General features: G+C 44.0%; 1 long non-coding RNA gene across 1 annotated transcript; it reads right to left on the bottom strand.

The window, feature by feature from the left end:
• Positions 1-5,864: 5,864 nt before the first annotated feature.
• On the bottom strand, positions 5,865-18,264 carry LOC104664228. The gene is made up of 6 exons (XR_748228.2): positions 18,180-18,264; positions 14,821-14,872; positions 13,901-13,970; positions 12,246-12,319; positions 6,865-6,991; positions 5,865-5,964 (listed from the first exon to the last, which is right to left on the bottom strand). It is a non-coding gene; the product is annotated as an uncharacterized LOC104664228 (long non-coding RNA).
• Between the last annotated feature and the right edge of the window lie 573 nt (positions 18,265-18,837).

Raw genomic sequence — 18,837 nt, 5'->3', positions numbered from 1 at the left:
AGGAAAATGTGGCACATATACACCATGGAATACTATGCAGCCATAAAAAAAGAATGAGTTCATGTCCTTTGTAGGGACATAGTGGAAGCTGGAAACCGTCATTCTTTGCAAACTATCACAAGGACAAAAAAACCAAACACTGTATGTTTTCACTTATAGGTGGGAATTGAACAGTGAGAACACTTGGACACAGGAAGGAGAACATCACACACTGGGGCCTGTCGTGGGGTCGGGGGAGGGAGGAGGGATAGCATTAGGAAATATACCTAATGTAAATGATGAGTTAATGGGTGCAGCACACCAATATGGCACATGGCACGTGTATACATATGTAACAAACCTGCACGTTGTGCACATGTACCCTAGAACTTAAAGTATAATTAAAAAAAAAAAAGAAAATCATTAGGCATCATGTAACAGTCCTGACTTGGCCCCTTCTGGCTTCTTTTTGTTTCCCAATCTTAAAAAATTCTATAAAGGGCACCCATTTTTCTTAATAATGTAAAAAAGATCACATTGACATGTTTAGTTCTCAAGACTCTTGGTTCTTTAGAGATGAACTAAAGTATCGGTCTCAACGCTTACAAAAGTGTCTTGAACTTGATGGAGCTTATATTGAAAAATGAAGTTCATATTTTTACACTTTTAATTCCTTTTAATTTAATTTCCATTTTTCCAGATTTTGAAGTCCTCTCATATGTGGCAGGGGAAGAGGCTCTTGGACAATTCTGTGCCAACTCTTAAACACATTAGCCTGGAAGTGACGACATAACTCCCCCTCAAAGCCCATTTGCCAAAACCACTCTTATGCCAATCTATCTAACTGCAAGGAAATTAAGAAGATGTAGGGAATGGTGAAGGGTTGCCTAAGGGTATGAAGACAACTATAACTTTCTCTACCAAGTGAAATCTCTCTACTGAAGGATCAGTCTCAAAGGGTGGATAACTGGCCTTATGCTTTGTTTGATCTGGACGCTTGATCTTGGTACATGCCTATTGATCATATGGTGGCATCTCTTGTTCCACTTATGAATGTCATTTAGATTTAAGGCACAGATTACTGGAACTACAAGTGAGTGGAGGAGAGAGAAAAAAGGATACCAAGAGACTTCCAACATGTGTGTCTAATTTGTTAGTATTTACCCTGTATCAGTCCTTGCTAATTATGGCCTCAGATTCCCTGGAACTCTGGGTCTTAGTCCGTTTTTGTTACTTTTCCTCTTCAATTCATTTTAAACATAGGTCTTGTCTATAACCATCCTTGACTTAGAAGATAAGCCTATTTCCAGCCTAGAATCAAACCTAATCCTGTAACTGGTTTGGGGTTTTGCAACCTGATAATGCCAAGTAATGCTGTCCAACATTTGACATGAGTTTTATTGTGTTTATTGAAGGATAACTTGAGAGTCATGCAGACCTGGGTTCAAACATCTGCCCAATGGAGATAAGAGACAAATGGAGATCATGTTAGCTTTGTGGATTATTGTGAGAAGGAAATGAGGTAATAAAGTATAAAGTGTCTAGCTCAGTACCTGAAATATAGTAACCGCTCAAGAAAGTTATCAGTTCTTATTATTAGGTTATTAAAATCAGAAAGCTTGAAGTATTTAGGCAGACACATTCTAATATCTGCAATTTATATTGTACAAAAAGATAAGCTAGACTGATGAACAAATAGATGGGTAGAGATGTGAAAATGCAAATACAGTAAAATGTTAACAGTTGAATCCAGATGGTGGGTATATGGATATTCACTGTACAATTATTTCAGCTTCTCTGTATGTCTAAGTATTTTCATAAGAAAAACATTGAAGGATATCAGTAGGTTTATACCTTTCACCTGCCCTCTCCAGACATACATAAGACTAAAGCTTAAAACCTGCCTTGGACTGGATCCTACGAATTTAAAAATCTTATAGAGCACCTCCCCGCCCCCTTAACTTCCAGAATTGGCAAGAGGATACTGTGAAATTATTAGCATACAATACAAACTTCTCTTGTCTTATACATTATTTACCAGGGAAAAATATGGATGAAATATTATCACAACGGGTCATGTACATTCTATGTGGCAACCACTCTTAGTCCATTTTCTGTTGCCTATAAGAGAATATCTGAAACTGAGTAATTTATATGAAAATAAATTTCATTCTTATACTGATGGAGGCTGAGAAGACCAAGATTGAGCATCTGTATCTGGTGAGTGCCTTGTTGACAGTGGGGACTCTGCAGATTCCCAAGGCATCACAGGGCACATGGAGAGGGGGCTTAGTGTGCAAACATCCTATCTCAGGTCTCCCTTCCTCCTCTTCTTATAAAGCCATCAGTTCCTCTCCTGTAATAACTCATTAATCTATTGACCCATTAAACCATTAATCCAATAATTGATTGATCAGTTCATAAGGGCAGAACCCTTGTGATTTAATCATCTCTTAAAGGCCCCCTTCCCTCAATACTGCCACACTGGGATTAAATGTCTCCATTTCCCATGAGTTTTGGAAAGGAAAAATATTCAAACCATAGCAGATTATAATTTAATTTGGAATATAAAACAGACTATGTATTCCACAGAGACACCAGGAATTTTAGGGAAACAGAAGAAATTCTGGGTAAATAGAGGTTATGGAAGCACAGCCCAGCAAGTTATACTTAGGAAATCTACCTCAAAGAGGCCAGGTGCGGTGGCTCATGCCTGTAATCCCAGCGGGTGGATCACAAGGTCAGGAGATCAAGATCATCCTGGCTAACATGGTGAAACCCCGTCTCTACTAAAAATATAAAAAATTAGCTGGGCTTGGTGGCACGCACCTGTAGTCCTGTAGTCCCACCTATTTGGGACACCGAGGCAGAAGAATTGCTTGAACCCGGGAGGCAGAGGTTGCAGTGAGCCAAGATCGCACCACTGCACTCCAACCTGGGCAACAGGGTGAGACTCCATCTGAAAAGAAAAGAAAAGAGGCCAGACGCAGTGGCTCAAGCCTGTAATCCCAGCACTTTGGGAGACCAAGGCAGGCGGATCACAAGGTCAGGAGATCGAGACCATCCTGGCTAACACGGTGAAACCCCATCTCTACTAAAAATACAAAAAAATTAGCCAGGCGTGGTGGTGGGTGCCTGTAGTCCCCAGCTACTTGGGAGGCTGAGGCAGGAGAATGGTGTGATCCTGGGAGGCAGAGCTTGCAGTGAGCCAAGATCACACCACTGCACTCTAGCCTGGGCGACAGAGCAAGACTCCATCTCAAAAAAAGAAAAAAAGAAAAAAGCAAAGAAAAGTGAAGAAAAACCACCTCAAAGCTACAGCAACAACCGTCCCCTGGCTTCCTGAAACCTCTGGTACAACCATACAAACCACAGAAATTGGCAAGATCTATTCTTACCAGTCAAACCACAGAGTTGACAGACTCTCAAGGGGTACAAGTATGAAATTCGTACTTGTAATTTGTTTAAAGTAACATTGTATAAAATATCATAATGTTTAAAGTAACATTGCATAAAATCCATTCAATTCTTCTCATTTTACAAGGGAAGAAAGAGAAGTCCGAAAGCTAATTGAGACATTGAAGGTGATAATGATTTTGATTTTAAACTCATCTCCACCCTCTTTTCTAGTAAAAGTGCTAAAAGCGTATCTTGGGGATGATTTACTCTGCCCTCATTATCTCTCCATGAGCACTCCCCGCCGTACACATACACAGCTTCTGTAAATAACCAAGATGTAATCTAAGAGTCCTAATGTGGCTCTGCACGCCCATTTCAAGCCAAGTCTTCTAGGCATCCCTCCAAGCCAACTGCCAGCCCCAAGTGCCTCCTACATGCAGGTTCTACAGTGACTATTTCACCCCTCCAAGTTCCTTGCCTACAGCCCTAGTAGAAGATGTAATGACTCCTGACCTGGACTTTCTCAATGTCCTCCTTACACCTTCCCAACCCTCAGTCTCTCCCCTCAATAGCTCTTATAGATCCTGCAGACCAATGCAGTTGTGATCTCATCATGACTCCAATTGGATGGTTAAGGCTCGCCATGTCTCATTCTTTCACCTCTTAAGATAAAAGTCCACCGAGGAACGCCTCAGTCCTTGGAATGCATTGACTTCCACCTTCCCTGACATACCCAGGCAGTGTAAAATATCAGTTGGCTCTGGTTGAAACCCCTACTTTATGTTTATAGTCTAGAATATCCTACTCACATCCACACATATGGAAATTTTACCTTTTCTTCAACACCTAGAGCAAATATAACCTTGGCCATGAGGAGAATCTCTGATGCACAGATAACCTGTGATATGGTTTGGCTGTGTCCCCACCCAAATCTCATCTTGAATTGTAGCTCCCAAAATTCCCACATGTCGTGGGAGGGACCCAGTGGGACATAACTGAATCATGGGAGCGGATCGTTCCTGTGCTGTTCTCATGATAGTGAATAAGTCTGATGAGATCTGATGGTTTTATAAAGGGGAGTTCCCCTGCACATGCGCTCTCGCCCGCCACCATGTAAGAAGCACCTTTGCTCTTTGTTCGTCTTCTGCCATGATGGCAAGGCCTTCCCAGACATGTGGAACTATGAGTCCATTAAGCCTCTTTCCTTTATAAATTACCCAGTCTCGGGTGTGTCTTTATTAGCAGTGTGAGAACAGATTAGTACAACCTCCCTTACCTTTGCCCTCCCATAAGGCAAGGTTTGACCTTAGACAAAAGACATATGGTATTTTCCATATTTTGTCTTAAGGCAAAATGTGTTTTTCTTAGGACAAAATCTTTGTTGTCGTTTTGCTTTGTTTTGCCACCATGCGAGATTGGAATCTACCTGAAGCTCCAAGTGGGAACAACCTGGACCATTCCTGAGCCCTTATCCTGCACCAGGCACTTCCTCCTTGTCATCTGCTTAAATCTCTCTCCAACCAGGCAAGTGCCATTATGAACCCTCCACTGCTGAGCAAGACAGGAGCAAGACAGACAGGGTCTTATCCTTCGTAGGCTCACAATAAATGTCTAAGGAATTAATTAATGTGTGCTCCTTTCCAAGGGCTTTGGGCTATTTATTCAAATGCATCTTCTCAAAGTTTCCCCAAGAACTCAAAGATAAAAATGTGTGTTAGATTTTTAACTAGCATTCATTAATGATGCCTTATTATATATCCCTCCGATGGCCTTTCTTAACCCCATTCTCTAATACATCTCTATGTTTTTGAAGTAGAAAGGTTCTTAAGAGAGGTCAACCTAGTAACGATGAAATGCTGACAGGGAAGCAATTGACACACAGTTGGTTATAAAATACTGACCCCCTCTGACAGAAGGAAGTGAAAAGTCAAGTGGCAAATGATTGCTCTTCTTAAGCAGAAGAGACTATTCCTGAGGTTGGGTGCTCTTGTGCTGAGAAGAGAACACAATGAGAATTTACCACCCTCTTGATCTTAAGAAAACAGCTGGTGTAGAGAAAGGGAAAATTATCTCTAATTCACTCAACTGAACCACAAATATAGCTGTCATCTTTTTCAGAGTAAGAAGAGTACATGCTATTGGGAGATGAGGATGAAGGACCCAGATGGATACAGTCTGGGTGGAAAGCTGATGTGACTTACTATTCTGCCCGTGAGAAGCCCTGCACAATTTTCATTCATGCTTACAGCACCAAATGGTACTGTGAGCTGCCACTGGAATGAAAAACACAGTGCAAATATAAATCCATTTTGGCAACACTTAACTTTTTTTCTGAGGGTATATAATTTTGGGGTCTGAATCGCTTAATGATAAAAGAGATACACAGATGGGTTTTCATTCATTTAACAAATATTAGCTGAGAACCCAGAAACTGTGCCCTAGGGATGTTGAAGTGAATGTGTTATATGAGCTGAGACCTGACTTACCAGTTGTGTTGATCTAGAAGGAAGAGAGATCTGAGTTAGGGCCACTGCCTAAGCTTGAGGGGGCTTGCAGTGTCTGTGGGAACCTGCATTCTCTTCCTTTCTGAAAATCATTAAAATTCTATTTCAATCTTAAAATGTTGTTATGATGAGGTACCTATGAAGATGTCAGCAGTGTGGTTATCCTGAGTGGCTTCTACACTGTTTGAGCCAGAATGCACACCCTATTCATAACCAGTCTGAGCAAGTTGTAACCCCACATGGTCCTGCTGTCTCGTGTTAGGACCTCTCAGAAGAATATTAAGGATGGGATCCAAGTACAGCCCTTGTGTAGATAGAATTATTTAAAGTGGCCAGGGATACAAACTCCTGGGGCAAAAGAAATCCATCTGTTGGCCAGGCGCAGTGGCTCACACCTGTAATCCCAGCACTTTGGGAGGCCGAGGCGGGCAGATCACGAGGTCAAGAGACTGAGACCGTCCTCACCAACATGGTGAAACCTTGTCATTACTAAAAATACAAAAATTAGCTGGGCATAGTGGTGGGCACCTGTAGTCTCAGCTACTTGGAAGGCTGAGGCAGGAGAATCACTTGAACCCAGGTGGCAGAGGTTGCAGTGAGTGGAGATTACGTCACTGCACTGCAGCCTGGCGACAGACCAAGACTCCGTCTAAAAAAAAAAAAAGAAAAGAAAAGAAAAGAAAAAGAAAAAGAGAAAGAAATCTATCTCTCAGAGACACAAAATGGAAGAACTAAGTCTGGCCCCAAGTTCAAAGGGTGGAGTAGGGCAGATCACGCATAACAAAATGGAGAGAGTCAGAAGGTGCAATGATGCATGCCTGGAGCCCAGAATAAGCCGGAAATTGAGCAAGAAGGAACCAAGAAAGTTTCTGAAAACGGAGATGGAGCATCATCAGTTTTAAGCCTGAATGCACAGCTGGATGGATGGGCTTTTGGATGATGCCATGGGGTAAAGGTGGACACAAGTACGTTTAGGAATCACCTTGAGTGGAAAAAAGAGCATGGTAGCTGGAGAAAGAGCATCCAAGTGTTTCAGTGGGAATGAGCTCTGATATCACCTTGAGATTGGAAAGCTTTTCACGTCCTTCCAAGGGAATTACCGCTCCATTCTGTGGGGGGGGGGGGGGGCGGAATCAGTATTTAATATTGCTTTGGAGAATTTCTAGTTCTTCATGTAACAAATCCTTTGAAATTGCACTGAAGTTACACTTGAATGTACTGTATTTGCCTGCCATTTGCTAATTCACATGGGTTGTTCTGCCTAATCTCTACATCACAGCAAAGTCATTTTCATGCTCCATTTCCTGGACACCACAGCCTCTTATTTCATAGATAATGTTCCTTTTTTCCACTATGATTACAAATGACTGGAAAAAAAATACACAAGTCTCAACCAGCCCCATGTAATAACCTGCCTACTGCCACAATGTGAGTTGCTGAGGGCTTTTTGTTTACTATTTTACTCCATGTAAGATGGTTACATGTCAAAGATTTTTACAACGTTAGAGGCTTTTAGAAGATCAAGAGTGGATAAAGATACGTGATATGACTTTAGACTTTTTGATTTTGGCCTGGTTTGTCATTTGTCTCCACTTGTTTCTTCCAAACAATCTGCTACATTTTTCCACAATTTTATTGTACCTAAAATTTTAAACTTCTTATTAAAGTACAACATTACAGCAGGGTGTATTTTTTTTTTCAAAATTTGCCACAGCAATATATCTGGTACCCAGTAATCTTTCAGAATTTTGCCATTCCCTAGCCAGAGATAGAGTAAATTTTTTCCTCACTTTGAAATCGAATGGGTGTTTGTGGCTGCCTTGACGAACAAAATTCAGGTCTAGTGACACTATACACTTCGGAGACAAGGTCATAAAAGAAAATATGGCTTCCACCTGACTCTCCATGCTCATCTTTAAAACCCTGTCACCATGTTGTGGGTAAGCCCAGACCACATGAGGAGGCCCCATGTAGGTGTTCCAGGCAAAAGCCCCAACTAAAGTTTTACCCAAAGCTAGCACCATTTCAATTCCATTTTAGCCAGCATCAGTTGGAAGACGTGGAAGTGAGAAAGCGTCACATAATCCTAGTCCCCAGCCTTCCAGCTGCCCCAGCTGATGATGAAAGTAGTGAACACAAGTTATCCCTGCCAAGCTCTGCCCAAATTGCAGATTCATGAGAACAGTTAATGTTGCTTTAAGCCACCAAGTTTTGCAGTGATTTGTTACCCATTACTGAGTGACTAGAACCAACACTCACACAGAAGACACATCTCATAATTATACAGGTTGATGAATTTTCACAAACTGAACACAGCCATGCAACCAGCACTCAGATAAAAAAATAGCTTCTCAGAAGCCTCATCACTCTTCCGGTTCCTCCCTCCAAAAGACAGCTACCATCCTAACATTTTTTGCCTAATTAATGTTTTTGCCTATCCTAATTAAATTTCTCTTTTGCCTATTTTAGTATTGACCAAAGCTGTCACATGGCTGTTGTGACCCCATTAGCAGCAACTTGCCCAGGACAATGAGGTAAGACCCCAGCGAAGGAACTCCTGCTTTTGGGAGGGTTCCAAGTTAGAAGACGATTGCTGTGTGCTATGAACTGAACCACATCCCCCTAGAATTCATGTTTGGAAGCCCTAACCCCCAGCGTGACTGTATTTGGAAATAGGACTTTACAGGAGGTAATTAAAGATAAATGAGGTCACAAAGGTGTGGCCCTAACTAAGAGGCATAGTGCCCTTTGAAGCAGAGGAGATGCTAGTAGAACAGGCACACAGCGGGAAGGCCACAGTCAGAAGGCAGCTGTTTACAAGCCAGCAAGAGGGACCTCACTAGAAACCAAACCTGCTGGCACCTTGATCTGAGACTTTGCGCCTCCATAACTGATAAAATGAATGTCTGTCATTGAAGCCACCTAGTCTGTAATATTTTGCTAAGGCAGCCTGAGCAGTATTATACTGGATAATCAATGAAGCCTAACATCACTGTGGTGGAGAGCTTAGTTGAAAATGGGAAAACTGTTGGGCACGGTGGCTCATGCTTGTAATCTCCGGCCGAGGTGGGTGGATCACTTGAGGTCAGGAGTTCGAGACCAGTTTGGCCAACATGGCAAAATCCTGTCTCTACTAAAAATACACAAATAAGCCAGGAATAGTGTCAAGCACCTGTAATCCCAGCTACTCAGGATGCCGAGGCACGACAATCGCTTGAACCCGAGAAGCGGAGATTGCAGTGAGCCAAGATAATGCTACTGACTCCAGCCTGGCTGACAGAGTGAGACTCTGTCCCAAAAAAAATGAAAAATAGAAAAAAGAAAGAAAGAAAAAGGAAGGAAGGAAGGAAGGAAGGAAGGACGGAAGGAAGGAAGGAAGGAAGGAAGGAAGGAAGGGAGGAGGGAGGGAGGGAGGGGGAAGGAGGAAGGAATGAGCTAAGAATCAAAGAACATCCCTCTCCTCGAAGAAAAAAAGCCTCCCTCTCTGCTTCTCTCTCTCGCAACTCCCCAGCCTCCCTCCCTCCCCCTTCCCTCCTCCATCCCTCCCCCCTCCCTCCCTCCTAGACTCCAAAAGAAAGAAAAAGCCAGACAAGCAAAGAAGAAAGAAAGAAAAATAAACCTGTAATCCCAGCTACTCAGGAGGCTGAGGCACGAGAATTGCTTGAACCCAGGAGGCGCAGGTTGCAGTGAACGGAGATCATTCCACCGACTCCAGCTTGGGTGACAGAGTGAGACTCTGTCTCAAAAAAAATAGAAAAAAAGAAAGAAGGAAGGAAGGAAGGAAGGAAGGAAAGGAAAGGAAATGAAAGAACTGAGGCTGAATCTCCCCAAACCTGAATGACAGAGAAGAAAGCATGTTTGGGAGTTGATGATCATTAGACACATTAAGGACACCTGCTTAAGCTGTTGACACTCCAGGACTAATGCCTCTCACAGTCATTGATGGCAGAGAAAGCCTATGGACTTTTAAGTATAGTAGTTGACTGCTGCCCTGACCACAGTTGTTGGGAAGAGGGGTGGGAAGCTGATCTAATTTGTGCCAAATGAATTTAACTTCTCTTTCTGAAGAATCAGAGAACCTATACATAGCCCAAACAGCTGTAGACACCAGAGCTCCATGGTCACATAATCCCAGAAGTTATAGCTGACTTGACCGGAACATATGAATGATCACGAATAAGCCACAAAAAAAAAAAAAAAAAAAAAAAAAAAAAAAATCAAGGCAAAGATGGCAGCCTCGTGAGACAGATACTCTAAGAGATGCCCATATCATATTCTGAAACTCAGGGGGAGAGAGAGCAGAGGTATAAAGACAGAGACCTGGGGGTACTTCCTACAAAGGGTACTATGAGACTCCCCTCTCTTCTTCTAATCCATTTTTAAAAATTTTTCATTTTATTGTGTTTTATTTTGAGACAGGGTCTCACTCTGTCACCCAGGCTGGAGTGCAGTGGCACCATAACAGCTCATTGCAGCCTTGACCTCCCAGGTTCAAGCAATCCTCCCACCTCAGCCTCCCAAGTAGCTGTGACAACCGGCATGCACCACCATGCCCAGCTAATTTTTGTATTTTTTCTGGAGATGGGGTTTCACTAGGCTGCCCAGGTTGGCCTCAAACTCTTGATCTCAAGTGATCCTCCCGCCTCAGAGCCCCGAAGTGCTGGGATTACAAGCATGTGCCACCGCATCCGGCCAAATTTATTTCTGTATACTGAGCTATTTGGCTGTACTGGGTGGCCAGGCATGCAGAGCACTGGACCCAATGCTGACAGAGGCAATCCAGACCCTAAGTGCTTTGAACCTAAAACAGTTAACATACCCTCTTGCCTATTCAGAACTGATTCTGGACATTGACAGAGTTGAAGCTGAAAATTAAAGATACTAACTCTCTTTCCAGAATGGTCTGATGCAAATCAGGACTATCATACAAGCACAGCATTTCTACCGATTTTCTTTTCTTTGTTTCTTTTTTTTTTTTTTTTTTTTTTTTTTTTTTTAAGACGGAGTCTCGCTCTGTCGCCAAGGCTGGAGTGCAGTGGCACGATCTCAGCTCACTGTAACCTCTGCCTCCTGGGATCAAACGATTCCCCTGCCTCAGCCTCCCGAGTAGGTGGGCTTACAGGCGCATGCCACCCTGCCTGGCCAATTTTTGTATTTTTAGTAGAAACGGGGTTCCACTGTGTTAGCCAGGATGGTCTCAATCTCCTGACCTTGTGATCTGCCCGCCTGGCCCTCCCAAAGTGCTAGGATTAGAGGCTTGAGCCACCATGTCCAGCCACTTCTACCAATTTTCTAAGCACCTCATAATTAGTCAGAGGCTTTCAGTACTTTGTATATATCATATCACTTAGCATTGTGAAAACGCTCTCACGGTATACTTTCTAGTCTGTCCTCTTTTTATTTATTTATTTATTTATTTATTTATTTATTTATTATTTGAGATGGAATTTCACTTTGTTGCCCAGGCTGGAGTGCAGTGGCATAGTCTCGGCTCACTGCAACCTCCGCTCCTGGGTTCAAGCGATTCTCCTGCCTTAGCCTCTGGGGTAGCTGGGACTGCAGGGGTGTGCCACCACACCCGGCTGATTTTGTGTTTTTAGTAGAGGCATGGTTTCACCACATTGGCCAGGCTGGCCTCGAACTCCTGACCTCAGGTGATCCACCTGCTGTGGCCTCCCAAAGTGCTGAGATTACAGGCACGAGCCACCGTGCCTGGCCTGTCCTCTTATTATTTGTTGATGGATCTCTTTGCTCAATTGATTGAGAACTTACTGAAATCACGCACTGTGGCCCAGTCAACTCCACAGTCTACTGAGTTTAAACCCAGGGACCACCACACGAAATGTTCAATGTCTATAAATGAATAATTTTGTGAAAATTTTTTTTAAAAAAGACCTGATTTCTCTTCTCGTGTTGTTACTAACTTGTTGTGTCACCTTAGGCAAATCAATAAACTATTCTGGGCTTCGGTTTGCTGATAAAGAAAATAAAGACATGGGGCTATACCCTCTTTTAGGTTCCTTCAAGCTTTGCCTCAATGTAGTCTATTTATATTCTGGCAAAGCTGTGAACTACTTATAGAAGAAAAATCAAAACCTCAGTGGCAGTCACCTCAAGGTAGTATCTAAATTAGGCTGTGATCTGTCCATCTGTTTATTTTGGAGATCAGTCATGTTCCTGTTTCAGAGCACTGATCCCACGTATCGCCTCTTCACCCCGGAGGCTGCCTGGTGTCCCATTTCAATCTTGTCTTATGTAGCTGGCTGATGTTTGATCTTCAGTTCACATTTGTTCCTGCTCTTATCACTCTTGGGAGGCTGTTATTACTCTCTTCCAATGCCGTCAAAGGTCTTTAATGCCTACCTTTCAACATATTGTGTGTCATCTTGTAGACACTGCTGAATGTTAGCTTAGCATTGCCCGGGGACATCCCAGACCTGGTGAATGACAAATGAGAAATGAACTGAAATTTCTCTCTTTTAACTGGTCTCAAAATAGAATTTCCAAATCATCAGGTTGGCTGCCCTTTTGGTGAAGGGATTCCTGAATATAATTTCTTCACATCTCTGTCTCCGGAACCAAGGGCTTGTAGGTGCAATGGAACAAAACTGATCTGAGAGCCAGGCACCTCTCCAAGTCTCAGTTCTGCCACTAACTAGCTTAAGTCTGCATTACACTGTAAGACACTCTACACCATTTATTTCTAGATACTATCTGCAGATGTTCTAAGCTTGCCTTACAGAGATTGTGCCTAAATTGTGCCTAAACTTGCCCAAAGTGCCTAAACTTTTTAGGCTCATGTAGTATCACAGTTTGCTATATTAGACGCTCTGGATGGATAAATACAATAAGACCCATAGCTTCCAATTAGAGATTGCTTATCTCTAAACCACAGTCTTAGAGGCAGCATTCCCAAAGCATGTTCCATAGAGCACAAGAGAAAGGGTGGCTTCTTTAAAGCAGGGCTCCATGGTGTAGTGGACACTGTCATGTGCTACCCAGATCTTCAGCTCCTGGACAGAGTCACCCATTCCTTCAGTTGCTCCATCTCCAGAACTTGCCCTCAGCCGAAGAGAACTGCCTTATTCAAAACCACACTCTCTTCCCAAGACAGCCTGCGTACAGTGCATCCAATGGTCAACATGGGGTGGCTCTGGGAAGGTGGCAGTCGTCTCCAAAAAGAGAGAAAGAAGGAGAGTGGCTAGGGCTGAAAACCTACCTATTGCATACTATGTTCACTATTTGGGCGATGGGCTTGATAGAAACCCAAACCTCAGCAGTTTGCAGCATACTCATGTAACAAGCATGCATGTGTTTGAACCTAAAATAAAAAGAAGCAAACAAAAAATTGATTGTGTATTCATAAAGACATTTTTTAGAAAAGGAACACCAACCAGACACAGTGGCTCACACCTTTAATACCAGCATTTTGGGAGGCCAAGGCTGGTGGATCACCTGAGGTCAGGAGTTCGAGACCAGCCTGGCCAACATGGTAAAGCACTGTCTTTACTAAAAATACAAAAACTAGCTGAGGAGTGGTGGTGCCTACCTGTAATCCCAGCTACTAGGGAGGCTGAGGCAGGAGAATCGCTTGAACCTGGGAGATGGAGGTTGCAGTGAGCCGAGACCGTGCCACTGCACACCAGCCTGGGCAACAGAGTGAGACTCTGTCTCAAAAAATAACAATAATAATAACAAAGAAAAAGAAGACACCATTTTCATCAGATTTTCAGAGTGATCCCCCCAACACTGAGAACAACTGTGTCATATAGAAAGGAAAAATAAATTAGCCTATTAATTAACTGCTGAGGGGTTCTTTCTTGCTCACATTCCAGCTCAAACCCTTTTTTTTTTTTTAACTTTGAAGAATGCTAGCATCCTAATGCGATTTCTCTTCACCCCACAATGTTTGGAAATATCTGGCTTATGCTTCCTTTTCTTTATGTATCTCCCTCCCACTCTCAGGCACATCTATTTGCTCAGCGATGTGGGTTGCGCTTGTCAATAATGGCACTTACAGTTCAGAGTAATGATCTCCTCTCGCCTTTCCCATCTGTTATTTCCATACGCCTGATGTCTTCATAGTAGCTTTTCAGGGAATAAGAAGACGCTCCTTTACAAACCATCCTTCTCTCTCGAAATACTTAATGTCGACATTGTTTGGGCTGCTCTTTATGAAACTCCCGAAGCATCATGACTGAAGCCATCATTCTGACTCTTTGTAATAATCACAGCTCAATTTTGCAGCCAACACTGATTTCTGGCTGGCCTGTGGTCAGGATCATATATTCATAGGACTGCCTGTCATCTCCACCTTTAGACTCCAGCTATGGTTGGAACAGTTAATTTGCCTCATTTGCAATGTCACTTCCACCATCGCACCTAGTATATCATCCTCACACGAGCTCAGGGCTGCCCTGCCGAGAGATCCCAAAGCATCCCTAGCTCCTCTGGACTAGGGAGGAGATAGTGGGTGGTGTCATGGGGACACCGGGCCTCTGTCCATTTGAAATCTTTTGTTGTTGTTGTTGTTGTTGAGACAGAGTCTTACTCTGTCACCCAGACTGGAGTGCAGTGGCACAACCTCGGCTCACTGCAACCTCTGCCTCCCAGGTTCAAGCAACTCTCCTGTCTCAGCTTCCCATGTAGCTGGGATTACAAGCACCCGCCACCATGCCTGGCTAATTTTTATACTTTTAGTAGAGACGGGGTTTCACCATGTTGGTCAGGCTGGTCTCGAATTCCTGACCCCAAGGGATCCGCCCACCTCAGCCTACCAAAGCACTGATACAGGCATGAGCCACTGCGCCCCGGGCCTCATTTGAAATCTGAGTCAGCACAGCCTGGAGACCTGCAGGCACCCACCAATGATGCAAACCCAGGGAGGAAAGAAAGGAACTCTAGAGGGAGAGCAGCTGGGAACAAATAGGAAATTCACCTTGACTGTCGTTGGCTTAGATTCGGGAGAGTTGAAAGGGCTGGGCTGGAATCTGGAGAGAGCAATATCACCAATCATTGTAGTAATCATAATATCTAACATTATCAAGCACTTTCTTTTTTTTTTTAGACGGAGTCTCGCTCTGGTGCACTGTCGCCCGGGCTAGAGTACAATGGCGCCATCTTGGCTCACTGCAACCTCCACCTCCCAGGTTCAAGTGAGTCTCCTGCTTCAGCCTCCCAAGTAGCTGGGACTACAGGTGCCCACCCATACACTCGGCTAATTTTTGTATTTTTAGTAGAGATGGGGTTTCACCATGTTAGTCAGGCTGGTCTCAAACTCCTGACCTCAGGTGATCTGCCTGCCTCAGCCTCCCAAAGTGCTGGAATTACAGGTGTGAGCCACCACGCCTGGCCATCAAGCATTTTCTATACATCAGATACTGTATTTAGTACCCTGCAGGCTGGGCAAGGTAATCCCAGCACTTTGGGAGGCTGGGGTGGGAGGTTCTCGTGAGGTCAGGAATTTGAGATCAGCCTGGGCAGCAAAGCAAAACCCCGTCTCTACAAAATGATTTTTTTAAAATTAGCCAGGTGTGGTGGTGCATGCTTCTGGTCTTAGGTACTAAGGAGTCTGAGCTGGGAGGATGGCTTGAGGCCAGGAGTTCAAGGCTGAAGTGAGCTGTGATTACACCACTGCACCCCAGCCTGGGTGATAAAGTGAGACCTTATCTCAGCAACAACAAAATAAGTACTTTGCAAGCATGAAATCATTTATTCCCCATGACAATCCTATAAGATAGATACTATCATTTCTTCATTTTTCAAATGAGTAAACTGAGACATAGAGATGAATTCAGATATGATTCTGCTTGTATGTATATCCAAAGGGCACTGACCTGGTGAGTGGAGGCTGACAGATGAGTTTTAAGTCATTAACAGTAATAAAAGTTGCTGGCCAGGTACGGTGGCTCATGCCTATAATCCCAGCACTTTGGGAGGCCAAGGAGGGCAGATTACCTGAGGTCAGGAGTTCGAGACCAGCCTGGTCAACATGGTGAAACCTTGTCTCTACTAAAAATATAAAAATCAGCCAGGCGTGGTGATACATGCCTGTAATCCCAGCTACTCAGGAGGCTGAGGCAGGAGAATAACTTGAATCTGTGAGGCGCAGGCTACAGTGAACTGAGATCGTGCCATTGCACTCAAGCCTGGGCAAAAAGAGTGAAACTCCATTTCAAATAATAATAACAATAATAATAATAATAATAGTTGCAAAGGCTCAGATTAAAGATTGGAAACCAGAAGTCAGTCAGTGGTTGGGGGTAAAGAGTTAAAACTCTGGGCTGAATGGAGAGTCAAGAGGCAAGTCATGACTTTGGCTCCAAGAAGAGATACTAGAGCCAGGACTAAGGTCTGAGAGGGCACTAATGAGGATCCGGCCCAGCCGTGGGGATAGGAGTGACATGCTTGGCTAGGCGTGGAGAGAGTGCAGCTCTGTAGGTCTGTAGGTACCCAGGCTCCAGCCCAGGCAGGACATACATGGGTTTGGGAGCCACGGGAAGTTGAAATCCCACAGAAGAGCTCAAAGCCATCCTGCCTGCCCAAAAATTGCACAGGACAAACCAAGACTTTGGGATAGTGAGCCCTGCAGAACAGGTGAGAGCATGCTCCTTACTCACAGATGAGAACCAAGATATCTCAGGCTTCCCACCTGAGGGGTTAGAGCTGGTGAGAGCTGCAACGTGATCCAACCACCACCTCTGAGTTTGTACTGAGAGTCACAGAGAAGCAGAGAAGGGTGTTATGGACCACCGGTCTCTGGGAGCCCCCAAAACCCCGGCAGGTCTCTCTGGCGCTTTGGAGAGAGCTGTGATCGGGCCTGTGATGATGAATATTGAGTGTCAACTTGAATGCATTGAAGGATGCCAAGTATTGTTCCTGGGTGTGTCTGTGAGGGTGTTGCCAAAGGATAGTAACATTTGAGTCAGTGGACTGGGAGAGGCAGACCCTCCCTCAGTGTGGGTAGGCACCATCTAAACAACTGCCAATACAGCTGGAACAAAGCAGACTCGCTGAGTCTTCTGGCCTTCACCTTTCTTCCATGCTGGATGCTTCCTGCCCTTGAACATCAGACTCCAAGTTCTTCAGCTTTGGAACTCTTGGATTTACACCAGTGATTTCCCAGGGGCCCTTGGGCCTTTCAGCCACAGACTGAAGGCTGTGCTGTCAGCTTCCCTACTTCTGAGGTTTTGGAACTTGGACTGATCCACCACTGTCTTCCTTGCTCTTCGATTTGCAGACAGCCTGTCGTGGGACTTTACCTTGCGATCGTGTGAGTCAATTCTTCTTAGTAAATTCCCTTTCATATATACATGTGTCCTATTAGTTCTCTCCCTTTAGAGAACCCTGACTAATACAGGGCCACTGCACTCCACCCTGGATGACAGAGCAAGATCCTGTCTCTAAAAAAAACAAAAAATGCTTTGCAAAGGTCAGTTCCTCCAACCTGCTCATTGTGCATTTCGTCCCAGGCCTTGCCCTCTTCTGGTTGAACTCCAATTTTTTCAGCTGCTGAAGGTTTAAGATGGGCCCCATTCTGGGCATGTGCCACCATGCTTGGCTCTCTCTCTCTCTCTCTCTCTCTCTCTCTCTCTCTCTCTCTATATATATATATATATATATATATATTATTCTGTAGAGATGGGATCTTGCTATGCTGCCCAGCCTGGTCTCAAACTCGTGGCCTCAAATGATCCTCCCACCTTGGCCTCCCAAAGAACTGGGATGATAGGTGTGAGCCACTGCACCCAGGCTCCAGGGAATAGGCCCTATTCCTGCACTTATTTTTGTTGTTGTTTGTTTGGTTTTTTGCTTGTTTTTTTGATGGAATCTTGCTCTGTTGCCCAGGCTGGAGTGCAATGGTGCAATCTCAGCTCACTGCAACCTCCACTTCCCAGATTCAAGCAATTCTTGTGCCTCAGTCTCCCAAGGAGCTGGGATTACAGGCACATGCCACCGTGTCCGGCTAATTTTTGTATTTTTTGTAGAGACAGGATTTCACCATGTTGGCCAGGCTGGTCTTGAACTGCTGACCACAATCAAGTGATCTGCCCACCTCAGCCTCTGAAAGTGCTATGATTACAGGCATGAGCCAAGTCCAGCCTATTCCAGCACTTCTTTAGGAGGACACCCTTGAATACCGAGAAGTTCTTAAAGGCAAAGGAAATGGAGCTTTAGCAGTGAAATTTCAGGCAAAGAGTAGGGCACCTTTGTGAGAAAATGTACTGAGGGTACGGGCCTGCTTTCCTGGGTGGGGTGTGCTTTGAACGTTCTAAGAAAGATAAGGTGTGCACCTACAGTTTTGCCGATATATAGTAGAATATTGGATCACTACAGAGGGAGACTATAGTGGCAGGGCAGCATCGTAACTGCAGAGAGCAGCTGTCACTTTTCACCACCTAGAAGGGAATCAGTAACAATTCACTATTCAGTCAGCATGCAAAACTTCTAGAGCCTCTGGATTGTCCGTCCCTATGTGTGTGTATTTCTTTCTTCCTTTCTGTCTTCCTTCCTTTCTTCCTTCCTTCCTTCCTTCCTTCCTTCCTTCCTTCCTTCCTTCCTTTCTCTTTCTTTCCTTCTTTCTTTCTTTTCTTTCTTTCTTTCTTTCTTTCTTTCTTTCTTTCTTTCTTTCTTTCTTTCTTTCTTTCTTTCTTTCTTTCTTTCTTTCTTTCTTTCTTCTTTCTTTCTTTCCCTCCCTCCCTCCCTCCCTTCCTTCCTTCCTTCTCTTTCTTGCTTTCTTGCTTTTTTCATTCACTCTGTCTTTTTTTGTGAATGTGTGTGACAGAGTCTTGCTCTGTCGACCAGGCTGGAGTGCAGTGGCATGATCTCAGCTCACTGCAATCCTCGCCTCCTGGGTTCAAGCGATTCTCCTGCCTCAGCCTCCAAAGTAGCTCGACTACAGGCGCCCACCATCAAACTCAGCTAATTTTTGTATTTATTTATTTTTTTTAGTAGA

The sequence above is a fragment of the Rhinopithecus roxellana genome, chromosome 6 (assembly GCF_007565055.1).
Source record: "Rhinopithecus roxellana isolate Shanxi Qingling chromosome 6, ASM756505v1, whole genome shotgun sequence".
NCBI classification, from domain to species: domain Eukaryota; kingdom Metazoa; phylum Chordata; class Mammalia; order Primates; family Cercopithecidae; genus Rhinopithecus; species Rhinopithecus roxellana.
The sequence above is the reverse complement of the archived record's forward strand: the minus strand, read 5'-3'. Positions and strand labels throughout refer to the sequence as shown.